Source organism: Lemur catta, chromosome 2 (assembly GCF_020740605.2).
Source record: "Lemur catta isolate mLemCat1 chromosome 2, mLemCat1.pri, whole genome shotgun sequence".
NCBI classification, from domain to species: domain Eukaryota; kingdom Metazoa; phylum Chordata; class Mammalia; order Primates; family Lemuridae; genus Lemur; species Lemur catta.
The window spans coordinates 105,793,343-105,814,130 of NC_059129.1; the positions used below are offsets into that span (position 1 = coordinate 105,793,343).

Here is a 20,788-nt window from a genome sequence, read left to right on the forward strand (position 1 = left end):
AATCCTGAGGAAAATTAATTTCCAACAGTGGAACAGAGCAGGGAAAACAGAACTGTGTTTCTCCTGCTTGTGATTTATAACATGTCCCCTCTTAACTCAAAATAATGAATCACTGACTTTTCCTCCAAGGAGTCTATTCTCTCTCTGAGCTTGACTCTGCATATATGTACATGCAAGTACGGAAACTTTCCTTGCATTTGGAATTCTTCTATGCTATGCTTCCACATTCTTTCCAACACTAACAAAAAATCTCCAAAAGTAATTCTCCAAAGAGAATCTCCTCCCCCACCCTATTCCTGTTTCTTCGGAATTCTCAGCTGAGGTTCACCAAGAAGCAAGTTTCTGACAATTGGATTAGGGCATAAAATTCATATTCTTCTACAGAATATTTTTATGATTCAAAGGTCAATGTCAAAACAGTGATAAAAACTGTATTGTGATCAAAAGTGGTATGTATTTTAAAGATATGCTAAGATTAAGGATATGTATTTAACAGATAATAGAGTAACTATCTTAAAAATATAGTTATGTAATGCGCTATTGAGAAATCACCTTTACCTGGAATTCCAACCCTTAGTTATGTTTCCATTTATATTTATACCCTGGCTTGCTCAAAGCTTGCCTCTGCTTAGCAGTTTCCATAGATCCCCTTTTTGACAAATCTGGTGGTTACGCTCTCAATACCCAGCTGATTTCACATCTTGGCAGCATCTTGCACTCTTCACCATTCATTCCCTTCTTCTGGAAAGATTTCCTCCCATTGGTCACCCTGGTAACTATACTTGTCACATATGCCTACCACCTCTGTAACTGTTCCTTCTCAGTGTCCTTTGAGGTTCCTTTCCTCCCACTTATATCTTAAATATGGCTTTTCTTCAGGGTGCTGTTGTAGGCCTCTCTTCTCTCACTCAAAGCTCTGCTTAGGCAACCCCTGCTATGTCCATGGCTGCTGCAATTACCAGGTTATTAACATTTTCATAAAAGATTTCTCTCATGAACTCAAAGCTATTTATTCAACACTTTTGGGTCTTCTGCATTTAGACAATAACAGGCACTTCGATATTAACATGCCCCTGTGAAATGCATTGTCTTCCACCTTTGACCTGCTCTTGCTTTTGCATCCTTTCCTCCAGTGACTACCATGACTGTCCATCCCATTGTCTTAGCTAGAATTATGGGTACCCTCCCAGATTTCCAAGTGGGAGACTTTCTACCCACCCTCTACTCCCTGATCCCATTGTTGAAAGCTGAATTTGGACCACTATTACCTCTACTCTGCTTTACTCAGTCTTTACTTTGCACCACCAATGTTCTTTCTAATATGCAAATCTGATCACAATACTAACATTTAAAAACATTTATTGGCTTCTCTGAGTGGAATGGTGGCTGTGGGGACTGGGAGTCAGGGTAGGGGGATGGGAAGATGTTGGTCAAAAGGTGCAGAGTTTCAATTAGACAAGAGGAATAAGTTTGGTAGATTTATTGCACAGCCTGGTGACTAGTTAGTAATAATGTATTATACGCAAAAATTGCTAAGAGAGTAGATCTTAAATATTCTCACACACAAAAAATGATAATATGTATGTGATAATAGATATGTTAATTAGCTTGATTTAACCATTTCACAATGTATACATATATCAAAACATTACATTGTACACTATAAATATATACAATTCTTATTTGTCAACCATACTGTAAAAAAAAATTAAAAATAATAAAACTATTCAATGGCTTCTAATTGCCCTCAGGATAAAGTCCAAAATCCAAAAGTCCAGTCTACAAGGCCTTAATGGACTGGTCCCTGCTTGCTTTTTTAGCATTACCTCTTTCTTCCTGACACTTTTCCTTTTCTTTTCCCCAGACTCAGTCTTTTAAGCTTCAGGCTTTCTGAAAGTCTTCCTGTCCTCTCATGCTGTTTCTTCTGCTTGGTGCATTCTTGTCCCTGATTGCTTACCCCTTTCTTACCTGATTAACTAGTACACATCCATCATCTGTCAGTTGAGCTGTCACTTCCTGCAGGAAGTCTCTCTGAAGTGAAGTGCCTCTCTAGTGCAAAATCATAGTGTCTAGCACATTGACTGCCACACTAGAAAAAAAATTTTTTTCCTTGAGGCCAAGGTGTTTTATTACAAAAATAGAGTAAAAACTTTGAAAACAAAATGATCCTTTCTAATTTAATAAAAAATTCTTTATTTTTTATTATTTTCTGTGTATGAGTTATATGCAACTTGAAAAACAGTTCTCTCAGCTCCCAAGGTGAAGAGACCTGTGAGTTACATATGCTTCACGAGGCCCCGGCCTCAAAACTAGCATGAGTTAAATACAACTCACACGGCAGTTAATGTGCTAGACATTCCCTTCATGTCTGGTCCGACTGCACTAAAACTACTTGTGGACCTGTAAGCCTTGATGGCATTGTATGCTCAGGGGCAGTGTCTGAACTGTTTGTGGTGGAATCCCCATGTCTCGCATAGTGACATAGCATGTAGCAGGCACTCAATAAGTATTTGTGGAAAAATTAATAAAAGGAAGAATAAAATCTAGTTGTCAAGTTCTAATTAACTTCATAGTATGTCTGTCTCTAAACTATGAGCAGCAGAATCTTTACTATCTTTAGACAGAGGTTGGAAGAATACCCATCTTAAAACTGAAGAACAACAATAATACCACCTGTTTATTCAGTATTTATCATGTGTAGACTTTATTATTATTAAATGTGCAAAGTGCTTTACGTGTGCTATGTCATTTTGTTCTAACAGGGATCTGTGAGACAGGGACTATTATTTTTTCCACATAATAAATGACAAAAATAATGTTAAGGGGAGATGAATAATTTGGCCAAAGTCTGTTGGCAGAGCCAGGATTCTATGCAATGTCCAAAGCCTATAAGAAAACTATTCAGAAAATAGATTAATGTGTTCACCGAAAATGTATCGAGACATTGTCCTTTGCAAAATACCATGAGGGAAGTGTTATATATAGAATCCCTGTTCTACTCCAGTAAAAATACTGGTGGCTAGTTTCTACCACCAGCATTACATGGAAGCACATGACTGGGCGAGCTAGAAAACTTTCCAGCTTTTCTGGATCAGATACTATAATTTCATTATTTAGCATAAAAATGTGAATGCTTAAGTTCATTAACAGTCAAATCCAGATGCGAATGTAAATGGAGAAATACAATGGAAAACCAAATAGCAGATTCTCATTATCTGCCTTTTGTTGAAGTCTATGCCAATACTTGCCACTGTAAACAAGTACTGAATTACAGAATTATAAGCCTGAGAGAAATCTAGAAATTATTTACTCAATTCTTCTAAGCCTGAAGTCTAAAGGAATATAGCTAGTAACTATAAAAGGTTACCTGGATTCATGAAAACTGGTTGGCCATATCTATGAAAGCTGAATGTCTATCTGTCCTGTGACCCAGCCATTCCACTCCTAGGAATAGACCCAACAGAAATGTTTTCGTATTTCAACAAAAGACATATATGATAATGCTTATAGTAGCATGTTTTTACAACAACCCCAAACTAGAATCAACCCAGTGATCATTAACAGTAGACTGTGTAAATAAAATATGATTTATTTGTTTACATATTTATTTTATAACTAAAGAATATTTATTTATTTTTCACTAAGACTTTATCTTGAGGACATAACTAAACTGTTACCACCCCCCACCCCATCCTGAAGAAGGGTTAGTACAGTGAATGTTATAAAGCAGATAAAAACAATTGAAAGGATTGGAACAAACATTAACTGACAAAGGATAACTTCCATCTAAATCATCATAAAAATGTTTAAGTGGAAAAAAAAAAGGAAAAAAGGGGCGGACAATGGGAGTTTCAGATTGAACAAGATCTTCACATTTCACCTAATATATTCAGTCTTGGCTAGAGTGTAACAAAATGGAAACAGGTTTACCATAATACAAAACTTCCACTACAGCACTCTGTACACACCTGTGTAAAATATGATATACTTAAACAATGGAATGTACCATGCAGCAATGGGAACAAAATACAACTATATACAACCATGTGGATGAATCTCAAAATCACTATAGAGAAAAAGATGTCATAATTATATTTATATAAAGTTCACAAAACAGCCTACTCTAACTGATGATGTCATAAGTCAGAAGAGTGGTTACTAGCACTGGGAAGTGACAGCTGGAAGGAAACACAGGGGTGTTTGTTGGAATGTTCATGACGTCTGTTTCTTGATCCAGGTGCTAGTTTATACAGGTGTGCTCACTTTGTAAAAGTCCAGTGAGCTATATACTTATTACGTGTGCATTTTTCTGTATGTATGTTATATTTCAGCAAAAACTTTGCCCCCACCCTCTCCCCCAAAAGAAACTTTGACATTCACCTTATAAGCCTTATATATTATCAAGAAATTTTCTGGCATAATGGGAAAAATGTACATAATGTTTTGAATCTTAATTCTGCTAAAACTAACATTTGCTTCAGTCATATCAAAAAAAATAAATACTTCAATATTGAAAACATTTGCTAAAGAAACAAAAGTGTTTGATGAGAAAACAAAAAACAATATTTCCTTTGGCAAGCACTTGTTGGGTTGAGGGTAGCAAATGCAAAACTTCTAAAGTGTTACTGAATTTGCTTACATGCTCGGTTTATGTAAGATTCAGAATTTTGTAAAGTTGTATTACTACTTTTTAAAAAAACTTTAGGAATAAAATTAATTAAAACAGAAATAAGAATCTTCAATTTTTAAAATGTTGATATGGATATGCCCCAACTCCACACAGTTGTATAATGCTTGGCATGTAATAGGCATTCAAAACATATTTGCTATATGAATGAATATAGTGTACTGAGTACTCTTTAGAATACTTCTTATCAATCTTTGTCATACGGAGGTACAATGATTATTTTTTATAACTGGTTAAATAGGAAATTACTTATATTTTCTACTGTCTTAGTACACATACAGTAGAGAACTGTGACTCTGAAAAAAAAGAAATTTCTATCAAAGAACTAGTTATTATTATTTTACAAAATACCTCCAAACGACTTATGAAGCCACAAATCATTTAAGATTAAGAAGTTTAAGATCATTGAAGATAAAAACGCGAAAGTAATTAAGACTTTAGAAAAACGAATGAAAAATGCCCCCACACTACATTTAGGGAAAATATTAAGACAGAAGTATTATTCTCCCTGGAAGTAACTATATATTAAATTGGTGTCTTGAAAACCTTAAAAAATATTACCTTTCAGGGGAAAACACTTACAATTTATATTTTCTACTTTTCAGTAATATATTTTTACTATGACTCTAAAATCTGTCTAAACCACCATTAACATTTTAAAAGAAAGTTCGCCAGTTCTTACCAAACAGAAATAAATAATACCTGACAACAGCATTAGGGAACATAAACATAAAATTACCTGTTATTAAAAACTGAGCACATTTTTCTCAAAGAAATATATTACTCAGCTGTAAAATAGTATGTTTGCCATTCACACTAATGTTTCAACATTATGGTTCAATCTTCTAAAAAGCTGACAAGGAAAATAATGGCGTAATAAACTAATTCATCATAATGTGCAAAAGAAACCGCTGGAATAAATTGTAATAACCTTTCAAAAACTAGCAGCTTTTAAAAGTATTAATTTCTACTCCAGATAATTGGAAAGGACACCTGGGTGGGTAGGCAATATTTTTTATGGGATTGCTCTGTCAGGAACTCAGATTGTCTCTGGACTCAGCAATGATCATTTAGCACTAAATGACAGTGAATCTTGCAAATGGGTCTTCCTAGATGGTGTTTGCCATAAATTACCAAACTCAACTCCCCTCAAGGTCAGCCATACGAGAGGGCAGGTATCAAACGGCCTTTGCGAAGACCTAGAGTGGTCCTCGGGTTTCTCATAAATGGACAATAGTTGTGTTGGCTGCCATAAAATCAACTTAATGGACTGACAACATAAATTACCATCAAACTTTGACAAGATTCCTCCTTAGGAAACAGCTGAAGAATGCTTTCATATCAAAGCTGAGGAAAATGGATAACAATATGTTTTGCACTGTACTAGATCATAAATATTTTTAACAATGCTAAGTGGGGAATGAATTAATATTAGAAGCCACAATATGTTTTACTTGATGCATTAAAAAGAGCATCTAAGTAATACTAAAATGACACTTGCTTTCTGAAGTAACTGATATATATATCAGAGTAATGCTATGAAGAGTGTGTGTGTGTGTGTGTGTGTGTGTGTGTGTATTGTGTGTGTATGTTAAGGAAGAAGATTGCATTTTCCTGGCACACCATATTTTTACTAAACATAAACAGCTAAAAAGAATATTGCTTGCTTTCAAATCCTATTTTATCTATGTGTCTATTGGACCCACAGGAGAGAGAGAAAGATTCTTGAGCTCTCACACAGCTCACAATCATGGATAAATCATTAATTCAATTTGCCTATGACTCCATTTTTCCATCTGTAAAGTATTACAATTATTATACAAAGACATTTTGAAGACAATGGAATTAATCCTGGGAAAAAGGCACTAAAAAACCCCCAAGATACTGGAGTATTGTATCAATATACTTGTGAAAATAATATACTTTAGACTTAATTCTCAGTTTTAAAAGTTAGTATGGTAGAAAACATAACAACAGCTAAACTAATAAATTGGAATTTTGGAGGTAAATGAAACATAATCATTTAGCTGAATTTTCATCTAATTGTGCTCACATTCTGTAACTGAATTTATTATTACTATTATTATTTTGACACAAAGATAAAATTGTTCTCTCAGTAATTTTTATAATAGAATTTATTATCTCTTAAAATGAAGGAGTTTCCTACATATTTTGCTAAAAGACATGCCTCAGTGAGTAAAAGCAAGATCCTCCTTGAATCCAATGGCATCTGGGACCACAAATATTATTTATGATGTCTCATAAACTCTATGCACTTTGTAAACTATGAAAGTTCCCAAATAGGATTTAAAATCAGTGTATTTTGTGTCTTCCCCTCCCATATCTAGTCTTCTCCTTCTGTCATGTATTCCTCTGAGTCATCTCTTACATTTATTTCTTTCCTTCTATTTCTGTTGTCACTTCTGTCCAGAACCTCATCACCTTATACCTGAATTATTGCAGTAGTTTCTTTGCTTCTGTTCTAATCCCACCAATCCATCCTGCCTAGTCCTGCCAAATTTATCTTTTTTAAAGCACCATTTTAATTATGTCACTTCCCTGCTCTAAAATGTGCAATGTCTCCCCATCACCTGGAGGCCAAAGGCCAGAGTCTTTAGCTGGAATCAAAGCCTTTGGCTATCTGGCCTCTCGTCCTTTTCCAGTCTTCCCTTACCCAGTTCCTCTACACAAACCTTCAGGACAACACCTGTATTTGCTGCCTGGCCACCTCCACCATACGTGTCTGCCTGGCCAGTGCTTCCATCCTCTCCGCCAATCCACTTGCCTTCCTTCTGTGAGGCTTTTGTGACTACTTCAATCTACACTCAACTCCTCCAGCCATGAAGTTGGAGCACTTTTTTAAAAAAAGCATGATTTATTTCACAGTTGCTATATTACATAACTTTGGCTTTTGTTGATTAATAGTTACCCCATCTTTTCTCCCTACTTAATTGGTAAAGCTCTTTGAGGGCAGGGAGTTTTGAGTAATAAGAATATGATGTAAGAATATAATACGAATATGCCAATGTCCACAGTAGAGAGTTATGAAAAGAGTTGGCAATCAATAGACACTTGTTTAATGAATGCTGCTCTAGGCTGAGACCTACTCAGCTGTGTTTGTAACTTGTGGTATTTCATAACAGGAGTTTTTATATGTGAGGCAGTTTCCCTGAGTTTAATAAATTTGCTTTCATTTTTAAGTTTTTATTGAAATTCTTGACCATGAAATACAAGCTGAGCACATAGGACTTACAATGTGAAACATCTAACTTCAAGGTCAACATGGGCAATATTAGAATAAACACAAACTAGTACATAGTCATTGAACTAATATGAATTTTCTGAAATTCCTTACTACTCAGTAATTTTTAAATAAAACTGAAATAATTCTGAGAATAATTTAAAAGAAAAAAGATAAATATGTAGTAGTTCAGAGTCTTTCTTTCACAAATCAGACATATATTTTAGCTTACGATATTCACTAATAGAAAGAACATGAATTTTAGAACTTGACAAGAACTGAATTGGCAGCTTGGTTCTGCTCCTTAGCAGGTGAGCCACCTTGCATCATTTACTCAATATTTTTGAACCTTAAATGTCTCATAAGGCAAATGGGAATATTAATCTCGGATTCATTTGAAAAACCTGAGAGGGAGGAATACAATCAAGCCGTTTATTAGGATAATGGATTTAAGTCCCCTAGGGCACCTAAGCCAGTACCTGGCACATTAATAAATGGTAGCTATTATTACTGTTTTTGTTTGAGAGTTTTTCTTTTACACTCGTTACCTCCTGGCCTCCTTCATAGTTAAAGAGTATGGACAGAGGAGCCTAAAAGATCTGAGATTGAATTGCGGCTGTATCATTTTTTAGTTTACCTATTTATGAATCTATCTGAGCCCCGATTTCCTCAGCTGTATAAGATGATGAAAAAAATCTCCTTGCAGGAATGTTCTGACAACCAAGAATGATCTATTTTAAAGTGTCTAGCATAGAGCAGGCACTCTACGAATAGCAGATATTATTATAATTTTTATGAGTCTTCTCTCAGACATCCTGCTATGTGTTGAAAAACACATGCTCATGAATACTTTTTAAGTAAAAGGGGTAGGAATTTTTTCCCTGTATGTTTCACTATTTGGCAGAATTATGTTTAATTGGTATTATAAAAATTATCCTTATAAATAATATCTGTATTGTGACTTATAGTTTACAAAATATCTTTATAATTGAGGACTACACCCCAAATTAGCCATTTGTTGCTATATTATTGCAATCATTATCCTTACAATCCATTCTACCATCAAGATACTTAATAATTAACAATAATGATAAACTGCAAATACTGAGGAGGCTATTAAAAAAAGTCAAATGTGTTACTGTCATGGACCTATATTTTTAGAAATACCTGACAGTTGAAATTGGCCAGATGAAATTGAGCAATTGATCATAGATTCTCCATCTCAGCGGTAGATCTTGGAAGCAGAGGCCTCCCTTAGGCAGGCTTTGACAAAAGATATATAAAAGTGGTTTCTTAACTTCTTTTTGACTCCTAAAATACTGTTTAAAGTATCAGCTAAGCTGCCTGTTCTCATTCAGGTTAAAATACAATTTTTTAAAAGTTTAGTAGGTTGTGTTTGAAATAAGTTCACCTAAGTATAAACAAAAGAATAGAAAGAAATAAGGGTAACTTTCTTAAATCTAAATAAATTCACTACGTCATGTGCTGAGATTAATGACTTATTATCTAAACTCAGTAGGAACGTAATTAAGTGCTAAGAAACAGAAAGCACCTCACAGTTTTATAAGACTGAGCTGTTTTTACTATCGTAATAACTGAAGCATGTGCTTAATAACTCATCAAATACATTTACTTCCCTTCAGCATCTACAAGGTCAAAACCAGTCATCAGCCACAAAGTGAAGTGTCATTAATTCCTTTGAAAAACTGTTAAAGAGATTGTTTCAAGAAGTAGCAGGCTGGATTCCCGTGAGGGTGTTTCAGGGACTCTGGGAGGTGCACACATATTTTTAAAACCATGCATGTATGGATAGTATTGCTCTTAATGTTCCGAATGAGTAGCTTTCCATACAGCCATTCCTCGTACAAGGCATATGGCTCCATATGCATCGGTCCTGATGTCTAATGTTTTGTCCTATGTCCAGTGTTGGCTTAGTAATTATGGCCATTAAGCCTACATTTTATATCATGTTTTAAAGTGATCTGTTTCAATGTTCATATTTACCAGACTCATAACTATAATGTATGTTTATAGCATCTCTGATCATTTCAAAGCCATTTTACAAATACAATATTTTGGTCTTCCTAGTAATGTCATGTGAGATGAGGAGACTGAGGCACAAGGAGCTTATATGATATGTCTGAGGTCACTTGAAGTTAGTTTTATAACAGTGTACCTGCCTCAGGATCCTGAATCCAGGGCTCACTTCACTCCCATTACTACTACAACATTTGTTTGGATTAAACTTGCCCTAGAAATTCTTTCTCACCGGCTATGTGATTTTTAAATATGTTAAACTCTCTGAAATTTAGCTTCCTTGTTGGTAAATGAGGATGCAAATGCCTACTTCTTAGAGTTATTTTGAGGATTAAATGACATGATGTGTGTAAAGTAAAAATCCTAGAATAAGGTTAAGTGTTCAAAACTGTTAGTCTTTCCAATCCCCACTCTTGGCGATGATTCACCTAAAGGCAGTTCCCTTAGGTCTACTGAGAGTCTCTGAAGTTACTCTGGAATTCAGTGGTAGGTCAGAGGGCCACAGTATGCTGAAGGTATTAGTATGGTGGAAAAATTTAATGTAACCAAGAATTTATCAATCATCTACCACATCCCAGCACAGTGCTAAGTGCTACAGATGTACAAATGAAGTAGCAGCAGCCCATGAATTTTGCAAGTGACAAGAACAAGACTTGCTGGTGAATTCCTAGACAATAAAGAGATTCCAAGAGTGTCTAGGATGCCATGTTTAAAAGAGCTCTCTGTAAAGTCTCCAAAATAATTTCAAGTAGAATCAAACAATTTTAAAACTACTTCACATAATTTTATAGTTTACTCCAAAACGGCATATTCCACCAAATCCAAAAGTGTCATTTTTGTAGCCAATGACACTGTATCCAGCCTACACTATTACAGAGAATGAAGGAGGGAGGGTAGGGAGAAGGGCCAATATCACAGTGAACCAAGGAATGAGATGTCAGAAAGGTGGTAGGTGTTTCTGCTGTTTCCATTACTTAAGTTACCTAGATTATAAAATAGCCTAGGGTAGGAATAGTCATTTGGCATTTTTCTCCCTCATTTTCCTTCAGTGCCTCAGAATAGAAATACTTGTTGAGTTCAGTTTTAGCCTCTAACTCAGACAAAAAAAAAGTAGTTATGACTCCACCCCATTTGGATTAGCCCATAAAAAAGACATTTACAGTCAACTAAAAACATTTCACATTCAAAATATTTTAAAAATGTCAGACCTAGTGAAATTTTAGCACAGTTTAGTTTAAAACTATAAGAATAAAGGAGAATAAATTTCGTCATTATCAATAACAACGAGTCCCTGGGCACCTGTGTAAGGTAATGTTCAGAATGAAATGTCTATGGTTTAAGGTCAGACACTTCAGTTCTGATCCTGTCTTCTTTAGCAATTTCAGGCAGAGACTTGACTTCTCAGAGCCACAGTGGTCCTGTTTTGAGAATAGGGACAATGCCATCTATTTCATAGCCTTATTGAGAAAATCAATTGAGATGGATCATTACTGTATATGCAGTGATGGATACAGGTAATCATTCTTGAGTGTTTAATATATATATTAGATACTATTCTACTCCTTTTTCATTTATCAACTCATTTAATCACAACCCAATGAGATGGATAGTTTTATTATCCGTATTTTAGAGATGAGGAAAATAAGGAAATAAGGCATAAGAAATTTTAACAAGAAACCTTGCCAAGGCCATCCAGCTAGTCACTGGCTGAGCAGGAACTCAAACGGAGGCAGTCTGGGTCCAGAGTCTGTGCCCTGAACCACCTCTCTGTGCTGCTCACTGTGCCACAGCAGCTCCTCACCTGCTTGCTTTCCTCCCCTTGGGTTCCTGGTACATGCAAGAGCACAACAGATCCTGTCTTTCCCAGAAATAAACATCAGTTACACTGAGAGACACATGCATATGAAGATAAAAAGCAATACATGCTAGAACTTGTCAAACAATTTTCAGAGGAGGAGAATAACCACAGTTCTGTAGACGTTTGGAAGAAAGGAAATAATGGGGATGGAGAAATCAGCAAGATTTTTATAATGCAGGTGGAACTTGACTTTGGCCTTGGAGAGTAAACAGAACTAAAACCAGCAAAGATGAGTTGGGAAAGTTATTTCAGATAGTGGAGACAGCAAAGATAAAGCATTTCTGTGTTCCGGAAAATAAGAATTGGTTTCAGTGAGGAGGAAGGTTTCTACATGGGAACACCGAGACAAGAGAGTAGGAGGCAGTGCAAAGCTACTTTGTAGAATGTTTCAAAAACCCAAGACAGGAGGAAGACCTCCTGCTGGAGGGCCCCAGGGGTTTCTGAGTGGCTGTGACTGATGGGACAGCAGGTATATAGCACGGATGAAAGTAGGGAAAGTTAGATAATGGATTGCAAGAGCACACAGAAGCCTTCACTACACATACCTACATTCAGACACTTCCCAGTGATTCCAGCGATGATTATCTTGTTGGTGGATATTCCATGGCCTCTCCTCACCTACTGGCTGTCCTTTAGGTTTGTTCCGTGCTTGTTAGCACCTGGGGGTGGACATGGAGGTAAAGTGATTTTCCAATTAGTCTTTTTGTTTGTTTGTTTTTGCTGCTCCTTAGTATCTGTGGTTAAAGATTTGTTGTGGGAAGGAGAAGTATATTGTGTTGATAAGAATATTTTTTCCTTTTTCTTTTATTCATAGTACTTCCATTCCCTTTTATTAAGCAATTTGCTGATGAAGAGCAGAAATCACATTTGAGCTTAACCCTGGAATATGTGATTGTTAATTCCCGTTGATCAGAGATGGGCTTGTAAATTGGGAGTTACCCACACATACTTTTAAATAATGTTCTTATGACAGAACCTTGTTTCTGATCTGGCTGCTAAAGATTTTAGGTGACAGTGGTTAAATTTATTCTCCTTAAAAATGCTTTGTATTGTGTATCTCCTTTTGACAGCCATAAGATGTTTATCCACGTCAATCATTCTTACCTTTGCTATTACTTGAATATATTAAGCAGTTGCTACTTCTTCCTAAGTTGAATATAGACTACCAGGAGACTTGGGTAATTCTCTAGTTACAAGTTTGGCTCTGAAACTAAAGCCCTGTAGTAGAGGGATAAAAAAAAAGATGGGAAAAATACAACAAATTGCAATGCCAAACTCTTTTTTAAAAGTAATATTTAGTCACTATTTCAGGCTACTATTAAGAGTGTACATGACATCTAAATAGATTGTAGGAGCCAAATACATCATTATCACTAATATATATTCAGTAATAGTAGATACAGATACAAAGATTATTGTGGTCCCAAATGGCCCAGAAATCCATCTTTTACTTGGGTCCACTGTATGTAAATACATTTGGGGAACTAAGCAAACACACACACACACACACACACACAACTTCTTTCAAGAAAAAGAAAAGGCCTTAAAAATTTATACACTTGGCTACTAGCCAGCTACTGAATCTACTGTATCTCTTCTCTCATTAACAAACTTTCACAAATTATTTACAATTGTTCCAGTTGAGTCCTTGTCAATTCTTCACTTCACAACCCCAATATTGTCCACATAGTTCTAGAGAAATCAGAGAATGAGTAGAAAAAAGTGCATCTAGTTATTTCAGGACATGACACACATCAGTCGTGCCCACCTATTAGCCAGAAATCTGGCTCATTGCTTATGAGAACTTCTTGGCATATCCACAGGACTGTTGACCTCAATATGAAACAAAACAAAATAAAGCCTTAACTATTCTGCTTCTCAATTTGTTTCATAAACTAGAATTATCTCCAAAGTTCTCAAATAAACAGAAATCATTATAATTATGAATAATTAAAATGCTAAACTCAAGAGGGCACTCAACGTTCATTATACTGTAGAGCTCATCCCCTAAGGGTAGTACCTGCAATTAGTTCAGTTTTTACAACAGAAGAAAAATGTGACAATCAGTAATTGCAGGTATTTAGTTCAAGGAATCAGCCAACTTGCTTTTAAATTTCTCTCTTTTAGCCAGCAGAGGTTGTGCTCTCTTTTAGATTCTTAACATTTGTTCTAATTCCAAAATACAGGAAAGCAACAGATAATTGAAAAACACACTGCCTTCAATGCTATGAGTGGATGCACTTTCAGCTTTATCAGCTATTCTGAGTAGATTAAAGTAGAAAGTAAGATATAACAACAACAAAATGGGTGTAAAAGAGAGCCCTTTTAAAGATGTTTTGTAAAATTTATCAATAATTTATTCACTTAATTAACAAACATTTATTGTCAGAATTTGTGCTAAATGATAGTTCCATTGCTCTATAAAAACTAGCCAAAGATTTAAAAAAAATACAAAACTGTATATTCTTACAAATATAAAGCTTAGAGCATATATTTATACAAATATAAAGTTTAGAGCATATATATATAATTTGTGAAATGAAGTTCTTTGGGGTGTTATTCTCATTATTCATGAAATTATAATAGAATTTTTTAAAAAACTAAATCACAAAATTATTTAGATTTTCCATCCTCAGCATCTCCTCTATAAAAAGAATAATTTTTTTTTTTTTTACAAAATACATCCATTTTCTTTTGCAGTAATAAATGCTATTTCAGTTACTGAGGTTTTTCTTTCATGTTTATAGAACTAAAATACTGTAAGTTAGAAATGGGTTAGCAAATAGTAAACACAGTTTTGGATCTAAGAGACTGTAGTAAAACAATTTTTTTTTGCTCTGATTCAACATCAAATTGAAAACCATGACCCAAGAAAGGGTTATCTTTTACTAGCTGACACATTGGGGAGATAAATTTAGTCTTTCATTTAAGTAGAGGAAAGAACTCATTAGAAATGTGGTACAAGTGGTTTCAGAATGATAAATCTCAAGTTACCAATTCCACTTGTAATGATTAGTTGCCTGAGCCTTGTATTTAATTAAAATGGTTATTTTAAATGCTTATTTTTAATTTAAACATAATTAGCTAAAGTTTAATGTTACTGCCTCATCCATTTTGAAATTAATTAATTTACAAAATAGCTCAAAAAGTGCTGTAAAATTTTAATATTAAAATATATCAGGATCAATTTGCACCTTTTGTTGGTTTCAGTTGTGGACTCCTAGTGAGCTGTTTCCATTAGGTACAACTGCAGGGTCTCTGGCATGGCTAATGTGTAATGAAATCAAATATTGATATGTCCTTGACATTTCCATTGCACATAGGATATATATTTTAACTTTCCAGGAAATAATAGTCCATAGCTAAGGATATAATTGTTTAAACTTTAAGGAAGTGTAAGTTTAGAAGTTAATTTTGGCCTTAATACATTTGAGAGGAACCACTGGGTTAGCAAATGATTTATAAGTGTGTAACAATCAGTGTAATAAAATGTTTTGTGAGTCAGTCTAATAAATGTCACCAGAAAGTATTTTCAAGTAAAAGTTCTGATTTTAACTTGTATTGAAACAAACAGCATGATCTCTTTATATAGAAACCAAGAGAGTGCATAGTAATACGAACAGTGTTTCCTGGTCTATAGAATCTGAGGATAGTCTAAAATATTCCAGGAGTCATGTGGAAGGGGTTTCCTGGTGCAGTGAGAAACTACACCCATGAATGTTCTTATTGTGCTTGGTGGGCAAAACTGCTGAGCTGTGCACATTTGTCCATTAATGATGATTGCTACCATTCATTAGGCACTGAATATTTATTAAGTGCTGAACTAAATGCATAATGAAGTGATATTAGGCCCATTTTACAGATGAATGATGTGAGGCTTGGAGAGTCTAATGCATACATAATTTGTATGTATAATTAGAAAGTGATGGAGGCAGGATGCAAAGCTTTAATCCACAGCTCGGAACCTCACTGACCCCAGCTCCCAACTGAGAGTGCTAGAGAAGGCACTCTCCATTGTGAAATGCTTGCAACCACCATCACCTCCTCCTCCACCACCACCACTACTACAATAACAACATAGTTCTGCCGTGTGCTAACAGTGTGAGTTAAAAGGCAAAGGTAATACATTTGGCTTGACTATTAGCAACTAAAATCTGTGTTCCAGATTACTAGCCTCTCATACCAATATATGCAGAATTTTCTAGTATTTCATTTAAACCTGGGTTTTCTATTTTCTAATGAATCTTTATAGTTGGGGAGACTTTTTCCCCACCATTCTCTAGCATTAGCTCAAATCTTTGAACAACCTCTACCCCCAATACCACCAATAACCCTTCTAAGAGATGGCAGCATTTTAATTGTAAGTAGGCTATAAAATTGGAGTCAGCTTACACCTCAAGTAAAGTTGTGCAGAATATTTCTCTTCTTTTCACACTAGTACTGTTATGTGGCATTCCAGGATGCCTTTAAGCCGAGCTGTACCTCAGTTACTTCAACTGCCATTTGTTTATGTCTCTTCCGGTCATTCTCCTTGGTTCCTAAACAATGAACGATAGCCCCACTCAAGAGCTAGACTTAGGTGCACTCTCTGCAAAGAATGTGGGCAACAGATACAAATATCCCTCCTACTTAGGTAAGACGGCATTAGATTGTGATCAAGGCCATTATTTATTGATTTTCACTTTAACATTTCAACTATCAGCCATTATCTTAACTCTGGACATCTTTAGAAGGTCCAAGGATTGGAAGGAACCATTACAAAGCCATCATGACAGAGAGGGACTATTTGACAAATAGGAAGAGGTAGACACACAGGCACATCTGCTTTGGTAATATTGCTAAGGCCTTTAAATACCATCTGGTTTCCCATTCTTTTCTGGCTATCCTCTTCTCTTAGGCTAAAAGATTTTAAAATGACTTGGGGAAAAATTTTTTTGAGAAACTAGTTTGAGATTTTAATTCTATATTTCATCTGCCAGACAGCGAAATGCAGTTAGCTGCAGCAAGTGTTCCTAATAGATAAGGGAATTGTTGCTTCACATATAATTACATCGAGCCTAACAGTAGACACAGCCAACCATATCATCATGATACTATTAGAAGTGCTAGTAAGTCTGAAAAGAATCCATTTTGAGGAGGGTCAAAGCTACTTTTTATTTTACTTCAAGTCAGGGTTATCATGGAATAAAACTGATAATTCTTCTGGAGGAACAATTTTTGGAATATAAAAAAAAGTACTAAAGGGTAAATGAAACTAACTGTTGTGACTGGCAGTAAGTTCAGGCATTTTGTGTTCTTTTGTATTTGCTTTGGAATGTTAAGCAGGTAGCGTTCTTTTTAAAAGAAAACATTTTATTCAGAACATTCTCCCATGAAAGCCTTCTTTGACAAAGTGTCACTTTTTGATATATTAGTACATGTCGGCCCACATTTTATATTCAAAAAAGGCAAGCAATGTTTTAACAACTTTTGACAAGCATGGGGAATTCAGCTTCCACAGGATTGTCTCTTAATGTAATGCTATAGTCTATTTTATAGTTTTGATTTTGCACTTCTTTATGGCAGGCCACAACATTTTTAATTATGTCAACTTATGGTTGAAAAAGTACAGAGAAACTAAAGATAAGCAATTAGAATAAGAAAACTCAACTCAATAAAACATTTTTAAGCATATAATTCTGAAATTTGTTGAGAAAGAGAGCTGCGGATATAGCACTAAGTGATTTATACATTAGTAACAGGAGATAAGTCAAACAAATTTCTAATAGACTAGCCAGGGAATCTCAAGAAATTCAGCTACCTCTTAATTAAACTTATCTACTAAATCATAAATTTCAAAATCAAATTCTTTATTTATTAGTAGTGCAGGCTCTGCCTATGGGAAACCTCACTTGGATACATACAGCACCTCAGGTCAACTCTATTAAGACCTCTCTGGCTCCCCTGATTGTGACCCCGCATGGCCTGCCAGGTCCGGATTGCTCTCCAGCTCCATCTGTCCCCACTCCACCCTGCCCTTGCTCGTTCATTCATCCAGAGTTTCTTCCAATTCCTTGAATATGCCCAGTTTCTGCTCCTCTGCTTGGTTCACTCTCCCAATTAGCCTGGATGTCACTTTCCTCAGGAAGATTTCTCTAACAATTCTTTCTCTAAGTGTCCTTTCTCTAGATCTTTAGAACCCTGTTTTCTGCAATCAAAGTCCTTGTCATAGAGTGATGTGATTCTCTCTTTACTTACCTATATCCCCAGGCTATAAGCTAATGATAGATCACATCTATCTTGTTTACTGTTAAATCTCTACCACTTAGACCAGTGCTTGGAATATTTTAGATGCCCTCAAACATTTTGTTAAAAAGATTAAAGAACCATTTGACTGAGATGTTCATATATGACCAATGTGGGTTTTTTTTTTTTTTTGGTAATAATACAAACTGTTAAATATAACCACATTTAAAAAAATTATAATGCATACTAACTGGGGGATAGGCACACTTATAACTTTGACTCAGACACAAATGAAAGGGGGAAAAAATAAATAAATGCTAGAACTTATAAAAACCTGACCTCAGACATTGTAGTTATCTTAATGACTAGGGAAACATTAAATGTTTTGTTTTTGTTGTTGTTTGGTGTTGATATTTTTCTTTTTAATTTTCATGCTGTCCTTGGTAGTCAAGTAGACATATATTTTTATGTACTTTTAATTTTTTTTTCTCAAAAGACAATCAAAATTCTTAATCAGCTAAAAAAAGTAAATGACTTATTTGAACAACACCTCTCACATTTTGGTGTAAGAGCTTTTTCATATCAGTGATCTCTATAAAGGAAGGATCTAGGTAGGGAATAGGAACAATGAAGGATGTTAAGCTCCGGAACGCCATGCTTAGATTTGAGTTTAAGACACAGATTTCTCACGGTAGCAAGGGTGGATTGAAAGTGGCAGGAAGGATTTATAGAGTTCAGCATATAACACCTGAAGTAGCTGAAGGTCTTGCTTTACACTGCTGTGTCATTATAATCTGAGAACTGTTGAGGGGAGGCTGTGACTGGAAAAGGAGAAAATTTGAAACCAGCACCCTTAGTGGGTAAGGGAAATGGAGCTGGTGAATAGGGCATCTTATGAATATTGTTATTAGATAATGAAGAGCTGTAATAATCAATATACTCTTGAAAGGGCCTTAAATCTAATGAAGCAGCTGCAGATAACTAAATTATGATTATGACAAATTCAGGGAATTGGTTCAGGGTTCTTTGCATCCAAAATTCAAATAAGTAATCAAAGTGAAATTGCATTAGCTGACCTCCTCAGACCACCTCTGAAATGCAGGAGGCATTTATTAAGGACACCCCCAAATAACAGTGTGACATAACTGCTTCTATATTTCACTGATGCCTTCACCTAAGGGGGAGGGAGGCTGGAGGCCGGAGGGGGAGGGTACCTGGGGGAGGACACAGGGGGAAGAGAAGGAGCTCCTTACACAGAGATAAGTGGAACTCTTATTTTAAAAATTGCCACAGCAGTACTTTTCTTAAGTCAAGATTAAAAATATGATGAGCTTACGGAATGTTATCCTCCACAGCAAAAGTAATATAAAAACAATTTTTATTTCCACATAAATTACTTAGCACAGCTGCTACTGGTTTTACAGATTAACGCTGGCCCTGATGGGCCATTCTATATCAGAGAGATTCCCTCTCTGTAGTTTTTAGTCTTCAGCCTTCAGTATTTCTTTGTCTCTTTAGTACACTCATTTCCTGTTTTGAAATATATTGAAATATTTCAGCAGGAACACACATGGAGTTGTTTTCATTGGCTCTCTTTGCAGCTTCCTAAGGCTGTCATGTGGATGGTAGCAGGAAACAATTTCAAGGGCAATAATAATGATGAATAAATTAAAGCACAGTACATATAGTCTCCATCAGAGAAATAAATTTGTTTTACTGAATTGTATTTTCATCTCAGGAATGGTTCTTCCTGCCCCCACCCCTTTCCAAAATGCTTCTTTATAGCAATTCTCATTTCAAAAGGGTGCTTCAAATTGATTCTGAGGGATTTAAGTTCTCCACACTCTTTTCTGGCAATGTGCTTTTTTTCTCAGATCAGCAGAAACAATGTGAAAACACCTGTCACAGTAATTTCAAATGTCTATCATCTACCAAATTATACATAAATGATCCATGGTTGCAATGTGGTCCTTGAATGAAGGACTTTCTCAAGAAAGACAAACAAATCCTGTTGAAAATATAAATGTGTACCTTGTAAGAAAAAGCCGTTTGTATCATTTGTGGAAACTTACAGTTTTTATTTTTATCTTTAGTCAGAACCAGGCAAACGTTTTTGAAAGAACCAATCTTGCTTTTCATTCACACCGAGCCTCAGGTATACAAGCATGCCTACTCGCAGGTAGTCACCATTCAATGCAACTCTGCAGGGCTACGGATGGACATGGAGTCAGGTTGACAACAAAGCATTTACTGAATGCCCACTCTGGGTAAATGATAAAAAAATCTACCCTCTTCTCCCATGTTACTCCCCCCTGCAAAAAGGAAAGGTATAATTGTTGAAAATATACAGCGTAGGTGTTTTAAAAAGTATGGAGAAACGCCCTGGGATAGAAATCTATTTTTATGTCCTATATACCAATTCTTTCTGTGGTCTTAACTTAGATGCTAGTCACTGTCAAGAATTGGTTTGCTCCCCTGGTGATTCTATTGTGCAGCCAGAACTGGGAATCCTGCTCTCAAGCCTTCTTCTGCTCCATGATTTGGTGACAAACTCCCTACCCATTTCCCATGTTCAGGCATCTGTGCAGACTGCATTCCCCTCACAAGCTTAATCCTTCACCAGGGCTTGAAAGTTAAGTTGTATTTTCCTACCCCTGTCCCCCTCCTGTCCTCAGAACTGTAACGCAATTCTGTAGTTTGAGTGTGAAGACATCATACATTTTAACATCCAGATTCAAGG

The 20,788-nt window shown here is 35.6% G+C and overlaps 1 protein-coding gene across 4 annotated transcripts in view; it reads right to left on the reverse strand.

Annotated features, from left to right (window-relative positions):
* HS3ST5 (heparan sulfate-glucosamine 3-sulfotransferase 5) overlaps positions 1-20,788 on the reverse strand; it is a 264,574-nt gene that overhangs the window by 94,587 nt on the left and 149,199 nt on the right. For 2 of the 4 annotated variants that reach the window (XM_045542289.1, XM_045542292.1), the window contains exon 3: positions 12,369-12,482. The exons of 1 other annotated variant lie outside the window; for it this stretch is intronic. The gene's annotated coding sequence lies outside the window, so the exon portion shown is untranslated. The remainder of the gene's footprint in view (positions 1-12,368; positions 12,483-20,788) is intronic. One more of the 4 variants, XM_045542291.1, reaches the window with a different exon arrangement.